This window comes from Dipodomys spectabilis, unplaced genomic scaffold (genome assembly GCF_019054845.1).
Source record: "Dipodomys spectabilis isolate Male_0828 unplaced genomic scaffold, ASM1905484v1 ptg000043l, whole genome shotgun sequence".
Taxonomy (NCBI): domain Eukaryota; kingdom Metazoa; phylum Chordata; class Mammalia; order Rodentia; family Heteromyidae; genus Dipodomys; species Dipodomys spectabilis.
Window position 1 is genome coordinate 6098164 of NW_024870720.1, and position 19821 is coordinate 6117984.

The 19821-nt window shown below is 42.5% G+C and overlaps 1 protein-coding gene across 1 annotated transcript in view; it reads left to right on the forward strand.

The window, feature by feature from the left end:
* The window catches only part of CUNH4orf19 (chromosome unknown C4orf19 homolog), a 65308-nt gene that overhangs the window by 38115 nt on the left and 7372 nt on the right, over positions 1–19821 (forward strand). The window contains exon 2 of the mRNA XM_042678192.1: positions 8751–8800. The gene's annotated coding sequence lies outside the window, so the exon portion shown is untranslated. The remainder of the gene's footprint in view (positions 1–8750; positions 8801–19821) is intronic.

Sequence of the window (19821 nt, forward strand, 5' to 3'; positions counted from 1 at the left end):
AAACATAGGACTTTTTGGAATGCAATTGAAAAGTTAAAACATCCCAATGAAGTGCGCATTCCCTCTTTTGCTTTATAATAACTGTTCATTGCAGAAAGATTTTGCGATCTCAACTCTGAACTGTCAAAATGGTGTATCAGTGGCTTGGACCAGAGAAAACGTCTCATAATTAGTACCAGCCATCACGCTTCTGTAGTCTTTCATATAAAATGTCTGATGTTTAAATTATTATTGTCATACATCAGCCAAGGGATTATCTTACACCAACTTTTAACTTTATTTGTCTTTTACTTGTTCACAAAAATAATGCCTCTGAGTATGGATTAAGATGGTGGAGGACACATCTGCTAGCAAGCCTCCGGTGCTGTGGAGGCCAGAAGGAAGGGTCATCTGGCCATGCTGGATTGAGAGTTTGCTGGGCAACTCTAAATATGCCCAGTCCAGATCCCTGTCTTAACAAGATTACCTCAGTAAATTCTTGGGCACATCCAACTTTAAATAGATTTAAGCTCAGATTAGCATTTCTGTGTTTGGATAGGCTAACCCATCAATAAGTGTTTTGGCGTGGATCCTACATCTCTGTGTCTGTTTGTCTAGTACACATAAACTGCTAAGCTAATATTTTATAAATAGTATGATGCACCAAAATGTTTTAAAGAAAACATAAGGACATATCAGTGGGGAGAAGAGTAGGTATGATGGTGCATGTCTATAATCTAAGATATTCACAGGTCTAGACTACGGGTCAATAAGATTCTCTCTCCTCTTACATACAGAGTCAGGGACGTCTACCTGTATACCCAAATCCTACAAGTATTGGTCATTTCTTTAGTTTAGTTTTCTAACCAGTAATATCCAGAATTAATAGCTGATTTCCTAAATTAATAGTTTATATCATCATCATTAGTTACCTACATAGAAAGCATTTAAATAACCATGACTATGTGTGACAGTCCTGATTAGATACTAGCAGATCTTCCCTGAAGAATAAATTTCATATACATGGTACAGCAGAGTATGTTCAAACTCAAAGGTCCTGCTGTTGCAAGTTCTATCCTCATCAATAGATTTAATGCCAGTGCACATTATATAAACTGTACCAGAGAGAAATAATTCCTTTTTAGACCCACCTCAAATTTGGCAATGGACATACATACACCAGCTTTATTATTCTTTAAAAAAAGAAATAACACAGTTTAGGTCACATGGACATCCACATGTGTCCAGAAATTGAATTTTTGGCAGCTTTTCTGTGATAGTCTTGATGACAAATATCTACTATGGAACACCATCAGTATTTGAGGCATTGTCCCAGGGCATTTGCATACCTTGCCTCTCACCCTTATGCCTTCCCTAAGATGTAGTAACATTCTGCACATGAGGGACCTGAGGACTACCTTGAAATCAGATGACTGTGCTGGAATCCATCTTTCCCACATGCTGTCTGCTACATGTCATGGTTCTCCTGGGAACCTCTTCTCAGCCTTGGGACTGATTAACTCACAGCAGGGGAAGTTGGGCCTGGGGTCACTGTTAATGGGAGGTTACTGGTCTGTGACTGAGGAAAATTGCCTGGGAAATGTATTTGCTTGTCAAACTCAGAACCTAAAAGAGTAGGGATTTGGAGTTTTGGACCTTTTCTGAGATTTTACTAATATTTAAAATAACATCCAAGTGGAATTAGTGAATAAACTCAAAACTCTTTATTTCCTAAGTATTCTACCATTAGCTATGTTCTTAAGGTTATTTTACCTATGCCACCCATGTAGGAGAAATACCATGTAACAACAACTGGATATCCTACCTTGTGTTCAGTGAATTTTAAGCTAGCTTAAATGTTTATACCAGGGACTCTGGTAAATGCTATGTAACTCATGACCTGACTTCTTACCTTGTTGTTTGTCTGTAATGAAGAATGTGAAGAAGAAAATGTTTGTGAAAATTAAATTTGAATCCTATTTGTATGTGTCATTAACACATTAAAAATCGAGAAAAATTTTCTTCTCATATTCTGATTCACAAAAAAATTGTTCATGTCATTAATAAATAAGTAAAATTCCCACATACGTTTATTATTTCACTTTCTTCTAATTTTTTTGGCCAGTCCTAGGGCTTGAACTCTAGGCTTAGGCACTGCCCCTGAGTCTCTTTGTACTCAAGGCTAGCACTCTACCACTTGAGCCACAGCACCATTTCCACCTTTGTCTGAGTAGTTTATTGGAGATAGGAGTCTCACAGGCTTTTCTACATGGAGTGGATTCAAATCATGATCCTTAGATCTCAACCTCCTGAGTCCCTAGGATCACAGATGTGAGCCACCGGTGCCTGGCTTTTTTTTTTAATTCTTAAAATGAAACTGTCAACTACCATGTATGCCAGAAATACAAGTTCATCAGTTACAACCATAGGCAGCCTATAGATAGAAGAGTTTGACCAAACTGTTGAAATCATGCTGTACAAATCAATGCTTTCTGTGGAATGTTACCTTTTAAAGTTTGTTCATTATTATTTGCACACTGTGTGCCTCACATCTTTTATGTATAACAAGCATCTTTCTTTCCTGCAAAACTCCTTGTTAAACATTTGCCAGCATACTATTGCTGTAAGCTGTGACTGGTTTGCAAACTTTGACCTGCCTACGCCAGGGTAATAACCATGTCTTCCTCAAAAATGAGGCAACATTTTGAACACAGTTGATATAGCATTTTTAAAAAAAATCTTATTGGACATAGGGAAATACTGTTTTATCCTACTGTTAAAGGGAGAAGCTAGAAAATACTTCAGCCACATCTGCTAGGGACTTTTTTTTCCAGCTGAAGACTATCAGGAAATATGCAAGTGACCCCAAAGCAGATTGCTAATAAGTCCTGCATTTTGCAGTGATACATTGTGCTATTGAAGGTTAGAGGATGATTTCCATGTGTTGCTGGCTTAAGTAGTAAGAGTTCCACCCCTCTACTCAAAGAATAGTAAGTTTATACACTTTACATGTTACCATATCCAGCTAATACTACTATAAGCCACTCAGTTATCTGAGATCCACAAAATCATGGTTTGAAACCAGCTTGTGCAGAAAAGTCTGCTACACTTCATCTTTAAAAACGTCAGCAGAAGGCTGGCTACAGGGGTGGCTCAAATGGTAGAGAATCATTACAGCAAGCATGAGCCCCTGAGTTCAAAGCGAAATATCATCCAAAAAAATTCATATGGAATTTAAGCCAGTCTCAAATTTACTTATTTTAGTAAGTTAAAAGTAGGTTAACAGCTTCTACTTTTGTTTACTTTTTTTTGAACCACCACTGTCTAGAAACAGTCATTCAATCTGTGACTTGCCATCCATATTTATATGCACTCTCTTACCTTCAGTTATCTATGTCTACTTTAATTAATCTTGGACTGTTTCCACAATCTGTGTTTCCGCATTACATTCCACACTTGCAGAAGGTGGGGCTGTCCTGTTGATTTTAGCTTATATAAAAACAAGAGGGTTTTTTTTTGACCTGCAAAATTTTGAGAACTACCCTCATCAGCTTATGCTTATATATCTAATATTTTTAAAGGAAGGAAGGAAAGAAAGGAGTGAGGGAGGAAGGGAAGGGAGGAAGGAGAAAGAAAGAGGAAGGAAGGAAGGAAGGAAGGAAGGAAGGAAGGAAGGAAGGAAGGAAGGAAGGAAGGGAGGGAGGGAGGGAGGGAGGGAGGGAGAGAAGGAGGGAGGGAGCGCAAAGAAAACAACTGTATTTTCTGGAAAATTGCTTTCTTTTTGTGCTTCTGAAGGGATAAAAAAAATAATACCTGGATAAGCTACATATGTGTGTCCTAGGAGAGATATGTCACATCTGCTAAGCATTTGGAAACTGGGTGGCCACATAAGGTCAGGAAATACATACAGTACACATATTCCTAGTGATGATCATGCCAAAATATTTCTTTTCTATTTTCAATACTCAAGATATGTTCAAGTCTTTCTTTTCTTAGGACAAGCCAACTTGTCATCAACGATACTGAAAGGAAACCTCGAGCAAGTTCTTGGTCTCAGGATTTGGCTCTCGGGCAAGGAGTACTAGTTAGCTGGTTGTCCCTCCCCTGCCTGTCCATGGCATTTAAGAAAGCAAGGTGACATCATAACGGATACAAAAATAGTTTATTTGTGTATCTGTTTATTTGTGTTTATTTTTGAAAATCCATCCTTCAAGAATGATGCTTTTTAATTGTTTCATTATCTTTAAGCAGTTACCTGGCTCCATTCAAAAATTATATAATTTTAAGTTCAATGTCATTGCTGCAGTCTTACACAAACATATTAAGTGCACTTACCCAAGAAGATAAGCTGAGAACACTAATTTCTATGGCATCATGAATCCTAGGTAATTAGGACACAACTAATTTTCAGGAAGGCTATAGGAATCCATACTGGTTTTGTCATACCTGTGGCATTGACTACCAGCTTTCCTTAGTCTTTACTCCCTCAATCCCACCATTTTATCATTAAATCCAAGTTGGAGGTTAGAGTTAGATCTTCAGGTCCAGTTAGCTAAGAATTTATTGAATACCTTCTCTGTGCTGGGTACTGAGTTAAAATACTTGGCACCTGAAAGATGGTGAGTTTGAGGCTAGCGTTGGAAGGGATGGACCGGACTCCAGAAAAGGTCCTCCCATCTGTGTATTACCTGGCTTTTGTTTCTTTTTTGTTATGACACAGCTGCAGGCAAGACTGAGAAGACTAAGAAATTTGCTCATTTGGGGCCAAAGCTGCAAATAAATCCATTTTTTTCATACATAACTTTCTCACTGCAGGCAAGTGTTTGGACCCAGAGCAAGGCATTAGGGCTGGAGACCCTGGTAACAGCTTCAGCTATATATTGAGCTAGTAATCTGGCACAACTTTTCATATACTAAGTACAGCTAATTTAGCATGGACTAAATTTTCAGATCCACCTTCAGATGAGTGAATTTTACACTCTGTGTTGTGGATGATTGTGCTTTAAGGAATGAGGATCTTCCTTGTTTCTTCTTTCTGCAATTGGAGATATAAATCAGGGTTTTGTTTCCTTGATTTCGATGACCGTCTTCTTTGATCATGACTTCACACAAGGAAAGGAAAAGATATTTCCTTATGTGAAATGGTGGTTAAATTCTCATAAGCTCGGACAACAAAGGCGCCTGTGTGGGGACCAGAAATTCCTCTTGGAATAAGGAGCCGACCCCAGCTGAACCATATCCAAGGAAGATGCTGCAAAGCTTGCAAAGCTTGTTAAGAGAAAGCAGCACTGTGTGAGATCTTTTCTTTCTCTTCAGATATTGTTCCAGCTTGGGAATTGGGGGTAAGGGTGGGGAAACCCATCAGAGGAAAGCAGAAGGTACACTAAATGCATTTTCCAAGTACAAGGAAAAGTGAATTCTTGCATCTAGTGTTCATGCCAATTCATGCTTAACATACTGAGGAAAGAAAGGAAGAAAGAAGGAAGGAAGGAAGGAAGGAAGGAAGGAAGGAAGGAAGGAAGGAAGGAAGGAAGGAAGGAAGGAAGGAAGGAAGGAAGGAAGGAAGGAAGGAGAGAAAGAAAAAAGAGGAAAGAAGGAAGGACCGACCAGTGAGCCACTCACATGTGAATGTTAGTGTCATTTACCCTCATCTTTCTTTGCTCAGAAATTTCCCTTCCAGGCACAGGTGATGACAGATGCTTTCATAGTGATGCATAGCGTAGTGATGAGAAGAAATGAGAGGTGAGGAGGTCTTGTCCTCCTCTATATAGAGGTGTATCTTTCCAAGACACATCGCTAGAGACCTCCTTCTTCCAACTAAGCTCCATCTCCCAGTTGTCCACCACCTCCCAATAATGACATCTCATTAAGACTCCATCAAGAAGTCAATCCATTGATTAGGTTAGATCCTACAAGATCCAATCTCCTCTCAATGATCAGATCCTCCAGCTGAGAACCAAGTCCTCAGTACATCAGTCAGGAAGCAAAGAAAGAAGGAGAGAGGGAAAGAGGGAAGGGAAAAAGGAGAGAGAAAGAGAAAGAGAGAGAGGGAGGGTGGGGGTGGGGAGGGAAGGAGAAAGAGGAAGAGCAGCAGAATGGCAGCTGCCCGCTTTTACTTTTCTTCTGCTAACCCCATTCACGAAGTCTGCAGGAACAAATGCACAGAGAGGTGGAGAGAATTGCATGCTCCATATGATCTTGAGCCTGTCTCTCTTGACTCCTGCTTTCCTCAGGCACTTACGGATTCTAGCATCTAAACTGGGCTGTCTTCAGTTTCCAAACTATCCACTTACCAGGTCAGCTATTTCACATCCCTGAGCTTTCTGTTTTTACCTGCTCTGTCGCGCTCCCTGAGGATCTGTACCTTTTCTTTTTTTAATGGAAGGCAGTTGGATGCCTGCCTTGTCTACCTCCTTCCCCGTGTCATCTTCTCGTCTATCATTTCAACAAAATGCTGAACTCAGGGCCTGACTTTTCAAAACTGCCCATACGCTTCCCACCGCCCTATGTGTGGACTCGTCATCTTTCCTTTCATTGGTCAGTTTCCAAGAAATAAGAATACTTGTAATAAGGCTTGTCATATGTTTTCTTATTTTTCATGGCAGCACTGGGAATTGAACTGACTGGCCTTCTTTCTTCTTTTCTCTCTTTTTTTTTGTTTGTGTATGCCTAGATCAGCCTGAACTATGATCCTCCTCGTTCTGCTTCCCATGTAGCTTACCTGACAGATGCGTGCCACTGCGTCTAGTCATTGTGCTTTCTCTGTAGCTTGGAATGCTGGGTACACATCGTTACATGCACCATGAGATGACTGAAGTGGAATATCCTAAACTAACCTCATATTGTGAGTCCCCCACCACCACCAATCTCTATCTTCCCAGTTGCTAGGATTATGGTAGTAAGACTAAGCCATAATGGCCAACCTAATTCCCTTCTTTTGTCGTACAAATCTGTCATATCCAGCTGGCTTCCCTTGAAGCACTTATCACTGCTTGTAATATCTGACTCCCCACCACACAAGTTTCTTGCCAAGTCAAGGAGAACAAGCTGTCCAGATGGCATACTCTCAATCCTTAACATCCGACAGGCTATATAACTTCTCATTACTTATACCAACATCCTAATAGTAGCATCTAACGGGTCAGTTCGTTATTGAAAACTAAAACAAAAGGTTGTATGGAGTCAATTTATCTGAGGTAAGAGATCAGGAAACATGGTGTGGATTCTCAGCTTGTGTGAGTTTCTAACCTTCACATCTCTGCTCACCTTTCAAAGTATAGCGTTGGCCTTAGGGCTTCTCTGTGGAAATGCTATCATTCACAGGCAAAATAAGGGCCTGTTCCAGTAAGACAGGGATGTGGCCACAAAGGTGGACCTGGGATTTGTTCTACAAGGAATACAATAAAAGTGAAGGGAGAGAAGGCTCCCTTTTGGGGGGGGGGGGGGGGGGTCCAGTCGTAGGGCTTGAACTCTGGGCCTGGGCGCTGTCCCTCAGCTCTTCAGCTTAAGGCTGGCGCTCTACCATTGAGCCACAGAGCCACTTCTGGCTTTTTTCTTATGTGGTGCTGAGGAATCGAACTCAGGGCCTCAGGCATGCAAGGCAAGCGCTCTACCACTGAGCCAGCTTCCCAGCCCCAAGGCTCCTGTTTTTTAAATTGCCTTCTACCTGATGCAGAGCTTTTGGTGCACGGGACTGGCTGCTCTTTTCTCAGATGTTTCTACTGCTCCTTCTACTGCCAAAAACTCTCCACCTCCTTCATACAGAAGGGCAAACCCTACGATTCTGTCTTCTCACCTCTTTCCTTGGAGTGCATCTTCATCCTCCAGGTAAATCCTCATGTTGAGAGACACTACCAGTCAGGCTTTGGTTTGTTGCTGGGTGGAGCGGTGGAGCCAGGGAGGTCGCAGAGCTAAGAAAATGGAGCCCTCTACTCAGTTTTTCTAGGTTCTTGTCACTATCTAAGAAAAGATTTCAGAGAGCAGAGAAAGTAAGGAACTGGAAGAACAATGAATCCTAACAAAGAGAAAGGGTGTGTGCTCTCCTGGGAAAGTGAGGCTCCTCAGGTGTTCTCAGCAGGGATACTGAATAGCTAGCTCCTCTCAGAGGCAAACTTTAATGGGAAGATTACGGAGGGGGAAAGGGCAAAATTCAAGGAATGGGTTGGGACTTCCCTAGGTTAAGGGAAAACTGCCCCATGAGGTTTCAGCTGTATCATACAGCAGCTGTGTGACATGAATATGCCATTATCACGAAGCCATGTTGGTCCCACCAAGTTTGGGACAGTCTTATTTACTACTGTTTAAGTGGCCATATGCTCTCCTGCTGATGCACAGCTCCAGGATTCCATCAACAAACCTCTAACAACCATGCAGTCTGTCTCTTTCTGGTCCTGTGCCAACCCAGCCTACTTCGTAGCTGCAAGTTATTGAATAATTACCATACACACACACACACACACACACACACACACACACACACACACACAGGATTAAGAATATACATGTGCCAGTTCAATCTCATTATAAGTGGAGCTGTGAAATTTCAGCTAATTGTTAATTGATTGCTAAGAGACCGGTGTCCAAACTCAAGTCTACACATACCAAACCCCTTGCTTTGCTGGGCTCTCTCTTCCAGACCATGAATTCCATCCCCTCATGATGGCCGCTGATCCTCAAGAAGGGCTGCCTTCCGCCCCCTTCCCATCCAGCAAGCCAGATGTGAAAAGGAGGTAATGAACAGACCTCAATCTTCCATTTCTTTGTTGTTGCAGGAAGAGAAGTTAAACTGTAAGAGCAACCCAATGGGCAATCTCCCCAACAGGTAAGCTGTTTTATTTTGCCTCAGTTTTGGAAAAAGTCTATGCTTTCCATGTTCCGTTAAATTGTTTTATCGCTCAGTAATATAGATTTTTTTATTTTTTTGTAAGTCGTGGGATCTGAACTCTGAACCTGCTGTCCCTCAGCTCTTCAGCTCAAGGCTAGTGCTCTATCACTTGAGCTGCAGTGCCATTTCCTGCTTTTTCTGCTTATGTGGTGCTGAGGAACCGAACCCAGTGTCTTATGCATGCGAGGCAAGCACTCTACCACTGAGCCACCTTCCCAACCCTCAGATATTTTTTTTGCATTATAGTTTTTACTAAAACATTTATGTTAGCAGAGCAATTGCCCAAACCTGTTCACTTCTGATGCATTCAGATTTCAGTAGAAATCCCATATTCTCGTTGTTGCTTGATGAGGCATAATCCAACCAAGTCCTTCACATTGAAAGAGTTGTGGTCTGTCTGCCTCCAATCTGGGCAGCTGAACAGTTTCTCCACTAAACTCCGTGTCCCCAGAACAATGGTTGTCATAGCATAAGCATTCTCTAAGGACTTGTTGGAAATGCCTTTCCTCAGTCCCATCCCAGACGTCCTCCATCAGAAGCTCTGGGGATGAGGCCTAGCCCTGCAGGCTTCTACAGTATCCCCTCAAGTTTAAGAACCAGGTCCTAGGGTTGCAGACTTGTTGTTGCGCTTCCATATGACATATCTCCTGCAGGTCTTTTGGGGAGTGCTAGAAACTTTAGTCAGTAGGAGGAAGTAGGTCCTTGATGGGGGTGGGGGATTTCCTGGCCCCTTCTTCTGGCTGTGCCCCTCTCTGCTTCCTGTTCACCATGAGACTCCATCCTACTACCATGATATTCTTCCTTGCCTCAGACCCAATGCAGTGGACTAACCGACTTTTCTTCTGAGACCTCTGAGACCAAACTTCAAGCCAAAAATCAATCTTCCCCTCCTTGTAAATTGTTTCCCTTAGTATTTGTCACAGTGATGAATACCTTCCTTCTACTGATCTCTCTCTGGCTCTTTTCTCCAACTCCCTCTTCATTTCCATCTTTAGCCCAAATCTCAACACCATCTGAGTACCATATGTCTTCTACATACTTGGCTCCAGTGGATCCAACCTCTATGTCCCCTACCCCCATGCTGTTTCTCAAATGTAGCCTATGTGTCACTGTCCTTGTTCCCATGGCTGCCCGCTGTGTACAGAGCCTTATCATCCTTTGAGGTTCATGTGTGCTGCAGTTTGGAGACCTCCCAGCTCCTCTGTATCATGCCATACAATAGGCCGATAGCCATCTTGCTTTTGTGCATTCTATTCGTCCTCATTTCAGCTGCATTTCTATCACCTCCCACAGATACATCCTGGACCAAGTGTTACCCGTAAATATTAAGTAATGTTTACAGGATACTCTCTCTTAGCATTCCAAATTTCCCACATTCAATGATGCCAGGTTATTGGCTCTTCGTTCACTTGTTCTCTCAACAAACAATAAAACTATTTAAGTTCTGTCGAAGGTAAAGTAAAAGGTAATGTGGGGCTATCATAAGAGATGCCTAAACCAGCAGGTGAAGTAGAGGCCAAGGAAATAGTCAATAGCAAGGTCCTTGATCCCGAAACATATAATTTGAAAGAAGATTAGTATGAGCAGGAAAAGAAACAAGAGATGATATGCAAGAAGATTGTGCTTGGGCTAGGAAAAACTTTATCCTTACTTTATAAGATCCTCATTGGCTCTAAAGGGGTTACTGCAGTCAGGTCTGACAATTCACTATGCTTCAATTGTATAAGTTGCTTAAAATAAAGACGCAGTGAAGAAGCCCTTTCACCAGGACAAATGCAAGCCTGAGCTCCTGCCCACTTCTCATCATCTTTCTATCACCTGATCAACGCACCAGCACTTTCTGTGTATTTACCAATACATTTATCTTAGTGAATTTGAGGCTTGTGGCACTCTGATGCATTCCTAAACACACCTAGCTCAAATGTTCACAGCGAAAGAGCATCTGTAAGGCTCAACGCAGCACTTCCTAAACTTAGAACCAGGAGATAGCACTTCAGCGCACTACTTGGGCCACTTTAAACTGTGAAACCATGAGAGGGAACGGTACCCACATACAAAAATGTGGCACAAGTAAATCAGAAGGAAAATAGTACGAAGGTTGAGAGGAGGCGGTAGACAGCTTATGTGAGCTCAACTAGGAACAGCCACGTCAGCAAGACCACATTCTCGGTCATTCTATGTGTAATGTCCCCAAATGAGCACACCAGTGCTGTGAGTATTGATTTGGGGGTTACAATTCAACCCTAGCAAGTAGGTGAATTTACAAGTACTGAATCCATAGGTCATGAGGATATTGACTAGCATGGAAAGGCCCTATGATTGACATTTTTACCACGGCCTTCATTATGCTACATTATTAAATGTCTTGAGAGGATTGGACACTTATGAAATGTTGAGTCGGGGGAGTGATAGGGATTCAGATTTGTGATCTGGAAAGATCTTAGGACTTTTGTGTGGTCAGTGTTTTGGAAGGATACATTTGTAGTGGGAAGACGTACAGCAATCCAGCTAAGAAAGCAATGATGGCGTCCTCACCTAGGACAATGGGAATGTGTGTGGAAAGCAAGGATGGGTTGAGGGAAGACAGTAGAGGAGGTAGCATTACTACCAAATAGCCTTTTGTTCCAAATAACCCCCTGGAAGGCACTGTGGAAATAAGCAAGCACTGACCTTCACCAAGAAGATTTTTCTAATCATCCCAAATTAATAAGCAAGCTACTTGCCTATATAGCACATTACCTGATGTATTTAATCTAGTACTTTTAACTCTATATTTAGTCATCTTTTTTCACAAAAAGCTCTCTCTTTCTGGACTCTAAACCCTGCTTAGAGCCCTGGAACCAAATTCAGTACTTGGCCCCTAATAGGTGCTAAGGAAATACATATTGCATGAGTGGTTCGTGAGTCCTTTAACAAATACAAGAGATCTTTTACCCCTTTGTCACCTGGAAATTAGCAGAACATCTTGCCTCCAGCAGGTGCTCGGGATGTTTAAGGTCTCTAAACCATGCTCCATCTTTTCAATGCAAGAACCATTTTGACTATACTTAGAAACTTTGGGGTTCAATTCTGTATGGTAGGGCCATGTTACAAGTACAGTTCCCAGTCCTTTCTGCTTTTGTTTATTTTTCAGCTACAATCTCAGGCTTTTGCCTGAAGTGGACCTCTGACGGTGACCTCCTACCTCTGCCTCCCCTGTATCTAGATGATAGACTTGAGCCACTACTCCTAGCCTGTTTTTATGAGATAGAGTGGCAATAATTTTTGTCCCGAGTAGAGGGGGCTTGGACCTGAATCCTCCTCTCTCTACCTATTGACTATCTGGGATTTCAGGCATGAACCTCACATTCAGCATCTCTTCTTCTTCTTCTTGGCCACCAATTCTGTCATATTAGTATAGTACCCTTATGATCTTGTTTAGCCTTAATTACATCCTAAGAGCCTTATCCACAAATGCAGACATATGGGGTTAGGGCTTCAACATGTGACTTTTAAGGGACACCTAGCCATCACTGTAGGATTCTAGAACCAGCAATGATGACCTTGCTTTGTAACTTAAACCAAAGTCAGGCAAATTAGCCTTACAAACAGTGCCCTACCCTGGGCACCCTGGGCATATCACACACACACACACACACACACACACACACACACACACACATCTCCAGCTGTGACCTGCTGTGATCTGCCTTCAATGAGCTATGCAGCAAGTTCTTTCAGACGATGCTGTTATGATGGTGGTGATCATGACAGAAGGTCCACTGAGTCCCATATGAAAGACACAGAAGCGAAAGGGGGAAAAATCATTCAATTTAAAACTTTAAACTCATCTGTTCAGGTAAACTATGTTGGTATTCCCTGAGAATTTTCCAGAGTACAACATATCCATAACGGGTTCAAGGAGTCATGCCCCCACTTCAACTACAGCTAGTCTGCTTGGTGCGGAACTTGGTGTGAAGGGCATGGTCTGTTGGCTGTTCCATGGACAGGATTCTACCCAAGTACCAGGATTTAGAGGAAAACATGTAATTCCATATCCTTGATGAGAATCTGATTGTATGTGAGATTGTGCCCTCCCCTCTCCCCTCCCACTCCCCTCAGTCTCCCTCTCCCTCTCCTTCTTCCTCCCCTCCCTCTCTCTCTCTCTTATTCTCTCGGTGTGGTCTTAGCCACTTTCTCCACTTTGAAATTTTCTCAACCTGAGTACCTGGGCCTTTGTGTCTGTGGGTTTCTTGTCTCTGGATGCTACCAAACTCTGATGGGAAGTATTGGAAAAAAATATTAGGTGCTGTTAGTGTGAAGTATGTAGTTAAGCCTTTGATGGCTGCACTGGTATTGAACTTGTGCAAGCTTCTTCCTTGTCATTATTCCCTAAATAATACAATATTACAAAACATTCATATTGTCTTAGGTATTATAAGTAACCCACATATTATTTCAATTAGATGCAAGTTTCTCCCTATACCAAAAACAAAACATAAAGGAAAGTCTATGTAAAGTATATAAAAGCTATGCTATTTTATATAAGGGACTTAGGGATTTTTGTATCTGTGGTTCACAAAGGTGCCAAGGGAAAGCAATAGACCAATAGCATGCAAGCTCTTGGAGATATCTAGATAATCAATCCCAAGAGTTCAGATATTTTTCAGAAGCTGTAAGTGGAGCATTTCTGAGGCAGGCATGAGGGACATATTAAAAGTCATCTCCTGCCGCCATCCAGATGCTGGGGAAGGAGCTAGCACCTTACACATTTTCACAGATATAAAGAACATCTAAAGGTATTCATTAGCCACCTCTCACACCCATTGATGACACTGTGGAAGATAGCGTACAGGTCCTTATGGCTTACACTTTCCCCAGTGGTAATTTTAGAGTGTCTACTAAAAAGGGGCATGGGAGCTCACAAGGAAAGCAAGGAGTCTTTTCCTGAAATGACATTCCATGGAAAGCAGACCGATCTGAGTTGGGAAAGGGATCTTAGTGCCATTGATTTAGGAGCTAAGTCCAACCACACTTGATGCCCCCACGTTGACCTCCCCTGAGTGTGATTTTCAGCAAGTGCAGCACATATATGTTACATGACACCAGTTTTTACAGAATCCAAGGGCACTACTGCTCCTAAGCCAGGCCACTTGGGGCCAGAATGTTATCTGTATTAGGCAAAGTCCTGCAGGGAACAGGAACCCCTCCTTCCAAACGGAGGAAATTGTATATGGGTCATTTGGTTATGCCAATATTGGAAGAGCTGAGAAAACAAATGAGGTGATAAGGCAACACAGATTGTTCGGGGAGAGAGATGTTCCCACCTGCTCTGGTTTGAAGGTTTGTCTCCTCTCAAACTCATGCCACACTTTAATCTCTGGTATAACAGTGCTGGGGAGGTATGGCCAGTTGTGAGGGGGTCATGTGGCCATCACAGGGGTGGGTCCTTGATAAAACAAGATGCTCTAGCCCCTCCCATATCTCTCACTAGCTTTCACTCAAACATACACACTCACCTCATGGTCCCTACTTTCTCTCCAATATGTGTACCATGTAGTAGTTTCTGCTCTGTCATGATATAGCAAGATGGACTTCAGCAGATTTAGTGAGCCACTACTGGGTACTGAGGCATGGATGGAAATAGCTAGCAGATGCTCTGCTGTCTTTATAGAAGAAATTAGAAATGGCCAGCCCCAAATCAGAGATAGTGCTTCATGTATAAGTCAAAAGATGATCTCTAGCCAAGAGCCTGTGACTCATGCTTGTAAGTCTAAGTACTAAGAAGGCTGAGATCTGAGGTTCATGGTTCAAAGCCAGACCAGGCAGAAAAATCTACAAGACTCTATCTCCAATTAATCAATAAAATTCCAGATGAGGTATAGCTCAAGTAGTACAGTCATAGCCATGACTGAAAATGCCCTATGAGAGCTTGAGGCCCTGAGTGCAAGGCTAAGCACCACCACCACCACCACCACCACCCCACACACACACACATACACATACGCACTCTACAGTCTATTTCCTTGATAGGACCATTTACTGTCAGATGGTGGTAGCATGGCCACTAGGACTTAAAGGTGACAGTAACTGTTTGGGATATTTACCTTAACTTCCCCACAAGGCAAAGCACCTACCACAGATTATAATAACCACTATATAATCATTTGGGTAAATGCCCAAAAGTGGGATTGCTGGGTCATAGGGGAGCTCTAGGTGGAGTCGTTGAGGAACCTCCATGCTACTTTCCAAAGTGGTTGAACAAGTTTACACTCCCACCAACAATGCAGTAAGGTTCCATTCTGTCCACATCCCCGCCAACTGGGGTGAGGTGGTATCTCAATGTTGTTTTGATTTGCATTTCTTTTATGGCTAGGGAGATTGAGCATTTCTTCATGTGTCTATTGGCCATCCTTCTTTCCTCTTCAGAGAAGTTTCTCTTTAAGTCTTTAGCCCACTTATTTATCAGGCAGTTGATTCTTTGAAGATTTGTTGTTGGGGATTTAATTTTTTGAGTTCCAGGTATATTTTAGATATGAGACCCTTGTCCGTTGTGTGGCTAGTGAAGATCTTCTCTCAATCCGTGGGCTTGCTATTGATCTTGCTAGCTATGCAGAAGAGACCACACTAAAGCTACCAGCACATATATTTATTGCAGCATTATTTACCATAGCTAAGATATGGAACCAAAACAGATGCCCCTCAGCAGATGAATGGATCAAGAAAATGTGGTATATATACATAATGGGATTCTATGCCTCTATCAGAAAGAATGACATTGGTCCACTTGTTAGGAAATGGAAAGACTTGGAAAACATTATATTAAGTGAAGTAAGCCAGGCCCAAAGAAACATAGGTCCCATGGTTTCCCTTATTTGTAATAACTAGTGTATGTCTGAGTCAAGCAGAAAAGATCAGATAAGTTGATGTTAGGGAAATGAACGCCAAGATAAGTATTCAAATGTTTTTTTTCTTTCATGCAATTGTTTCTAACATATTTATAAGATGATTTCTTTGTTGCTTTGTATGTCCCTCCCCCATGGTATAACCCCTGATTTCACTGTATCTGATGTTGATATAATTTGTGGAGGGGAAGGAAAAAAATTGTTTAAATAGGGATTCAGGTAGACCCATTGCAACAATAAGATGTACAAGTCGTTATGTCGAAAAACGAGCTTTAAAACTTTGGTGGGGGGAGGGGATCGGAGTGGGGGAGTGGGGGGGGGGGGGTATGGGAAGGGATGGGAAGGGAAACAAAGGAGGAGGCAACAATGCAAGATAAAAAATGTACTTATTATCTCGCCCACGGTATTTTCACAATTAAAAATAAAGAGAAAAAAATAACCACTATATACTGCCATCTGGTGATTGATACTTGAAACTACACTGTAAAAATTAGTGGTCAACTAAATGAAAAGTTTCCTTTTGCAAAAACTACTGGGCACAAGATGCTTTTTATGGTGTAATCCAGTACACTCAGAAAAACATACAGGAACTATTAATAATTAAGACAATAACCATAGCATTAATAGCAGCTACATTGTCCCACTGTCTAACTTTTGTAGCATTGGGCAACTTATATAACCTATCCATTTCCATGTGCTTAGCTTTCGTACATGTACTATTCCTCACTTTGAGGAGTTGTTGTAAAGTTGAAGTGAATTAAGACAGAAAGTCCCAATAAGAGCACTCTGCTGTGTAAACTCACCTGTTAACCACAGTATTTATTAGTAATTCCTGGCAGTGCCAGGCACAAGAGTAAATGCTTTCCATACTGTCATCTCATTGAATTTTCATTGTACTTCTCATGAGCAGAATGGTTATCATTTCCACTTTGCAGACCAGACAACTGAAGCTCAGAGGCAAAGAGAATTGCTTACAAGTTACAGGGAGTAAAAGTGTAATTGTAACCAACTCTCACTTCAGTCTGCGCTCTTACCACTGTGATATATTGCCAGTTGGTGGGGGTTGTCTTCCTGGAATATACATAAATCCCATCCTGCTCTATACCTTTTACCTGCCCTCAACACACACACACACACACACACACACACACACTCTCTCAAGGCATGCTCCCCAAAAATTACACCCATGAGTTTTCAAAACCTACACATTAAGGAGGGAATGCTTTTGTTAAGGAAATATACCAGGTAGTCTAGAGTTTGTGTGTGTGTTTGTGCTGGTCCAAAGCCTGAACTCGGGTCCTCAAGCTCTCACTTAGATTTTCCGTCATGGCTAGCACTCTAGCACTTGAGCCATGCCTCCAAGCTGGCATATTACTGGTTAAGCAGAGGGTCTTACAGATTTTCCTGCCAAGGCTGGCTTTTAACCAAGGTCTTCAGATCTCAGCCTCTTGCGTAACGAGGATGACAAGCATGAGCCATGGTACTAGCTAGAGTTTATCTTTTCACTTATTCAGTTTGGCGGGCCGGCTCTAATTTCTTCTAAAAAGGAAGCAGAGCACCTGCTAGCTATTTTTCATTCATTCTACTTGAATGGAGAGCTCAGTACCTAGTCATGGCTCACTAAACATTTGTCTACTTTGCCTGCTGGTCAGATTCTAGGAAGTCCTGGATGATGTTCTCTAAACATCAGAAGTCAGTTTTCTTTTTAAAAAACAAAGTTGATATTTAGGTGTTTCATTTTATTATAGCTCTCTTGAAAATATCCCCTTCATCTTCCACACACTCAAAATCCTTCCCAATAGCTCTTGAAGTAGAATGTCCTTGATGCTTGGAATTGTGCCACAGCAGCGTGGCTGCTTCCCAAGAGGAGCTCAGCTCTTTGTCCCTCTCAATTCATGTGCTTGACTAGGGGTAGACACTCTATTGGAATAATTTATGAAATCTGAGAGCCCAGAATGATGTATACCCACCGTCTCCGGCAAAGGCAGGAGAGTTGCATCAGAAGTCAGCCATGGTTATATAGCAAGGTTCCATGTCCCAAATAGCATCTGGTACCCATTCTCCTTCATTCCCACCTGTCACCAGTAGTCATTCCTGTAGTTGAATGCCAAGGATGAGCTAACACTGGCTGAGGAAGGCATCACCTGTGAGGAGGGCGGCCGCAGAAGCACACTGAAGGAGTGGCTGTCTCCATCTGGGATGGATGGAGCAGCGGCCTGAGGACAGGCCCTTAGCTCTGATTCTCCCCGAGGATTCTGATGCCTGTGAAGGTACACAGTAGTCAGCAAAACTTCTCATCTTACATGCCACGACACCTGCATGGAGTCAGAAAAGCGGTGAGCTCTCGATGCATCCTTTTCCCAGCCCTTCCTCCATAGCCTTCTTCAGGCAGAGCCTTGCTGCTGGTGGTTTCTTGCACATGTTGGGCCCAGTGCCAAGTAGATTAAAAACCGGTCTTAGATTGTTGATAATTTTCTCCTTGACTTTTTCTATTGCCATTATTTCAGATGGAAGGAGAAAGCTGCAAGAAAAACTCAAAGAATCCCCTATTTCCTCTACCCAGAAACTCAAGAATAAATAGTTACTACAGTGTTCTACTAAACTCTCTTCTAAACACACACACACACACACACACACACACACACACTCACACACATTTTTCCTAATCATGACCAAAATGGGAAAATAACATTGATTTAAGACAATCACCTGATCTGCTTACTTCCTTCACATCTTGATTAATTGTGCCAGTGGTGACCTTTTAACAAGAAAATGGGTCATGTAGAGCATTGTGTTGTCATGGCTGCTTGGCCTCCTGTAATCTGGTCCCTCAATCTGTCTGTATCATCCTGACATTACATTGTTTATGGCATTACAGACCACTTGCTTTGGGGAATGCCCTTCCTGTTGCAGTTCAGGGCCTGTTCTAGGACACGAGAATCCAGGAACTATGATGCTGGGCACTCAGAACCCTCATGCCAGCCTTTATGATGGCATTAACTTTGGTGACTTGGATTCTACTCACCAGGTTTTACCACCATGAGGACAACAATCTCACCTTCAACCTTATGGTGGGAAGAGGCTAAATATCCTATTGTCAGCTTTACCCTCCCTGACCCCAAGTCTCAGCATCCACAATGATTCCTACTTGGGTCCATTCTTAGTACGAGGGTTGTCAGATGGCAGTTTTTCGAAATGCCTCATTCCTTGTCATGTGCTGGCTGGCTTCCTCCTTGTACATCAGAGCTTTCCCTTTCCCCTTCTGTGTAATTCATCTCATGGTGGACTTGTGAATCCTTGTTTTCTTCCCGTGAGCGCCAATCCTTTATAGTAGTATTTATACTGGTTCTAGAGCTGGCCAGGAGGACCTTTACATGCTGGCTACTGTCCTTTTACCCCTGTCCCTGTATTCTGCAAGGCAACTACAATTTATTTATTTTATTTTATTTTTTTATTTATTTTTTGTCGGCCGTGGGGCTTGAACTCTGGGCCTGGGTGCTGTCCCTCAGCTCTTCAGCTCAAGGCGAGCGCTCTACCACTTGAGCTACAGCGCCACTTCCAGTTTTCTGGTGGTTTATTGGAGATAGGAATCTCACGGTCTCTCCTGCCCGGGCTGGCTTTGAACCGCGATCCTCAGATCTCAGCCTCCTGAGTAGCTAGGATTACAGGCGTGAGCCACCAGCGCCCGGCGAGGCAACTACAATTTAAAGGCATCTCTTTCCGAGTGGGTTGAGCCTTTCACTCTGGTACTAGATGTCCTGATGAATAATCAAGTTTCTCTACGTGGACAGAAAATGCCTCACTCTCCCTGATTTTTCCTCCCTCCCTTCAATTCCTCCCTTGTGAAACAGGATTTTCCTGCAAGAAGACTTTACCAATAACTGCCATTCGCATGGTTATCTTCAAAGATGGGATTATGGAACTCACACATAAAAAAACAGGACTCCAGGAGCCTGCTGCTGGCGCCCACAGTGGGTGGACACAGCCACCATTATGCTGTTTGTTTTTCCCCTGTGTAAACCACGAGATGGTTACTAAAGGTTTGTCCTTTGCTTCACGGTTGCTTTTTTACAC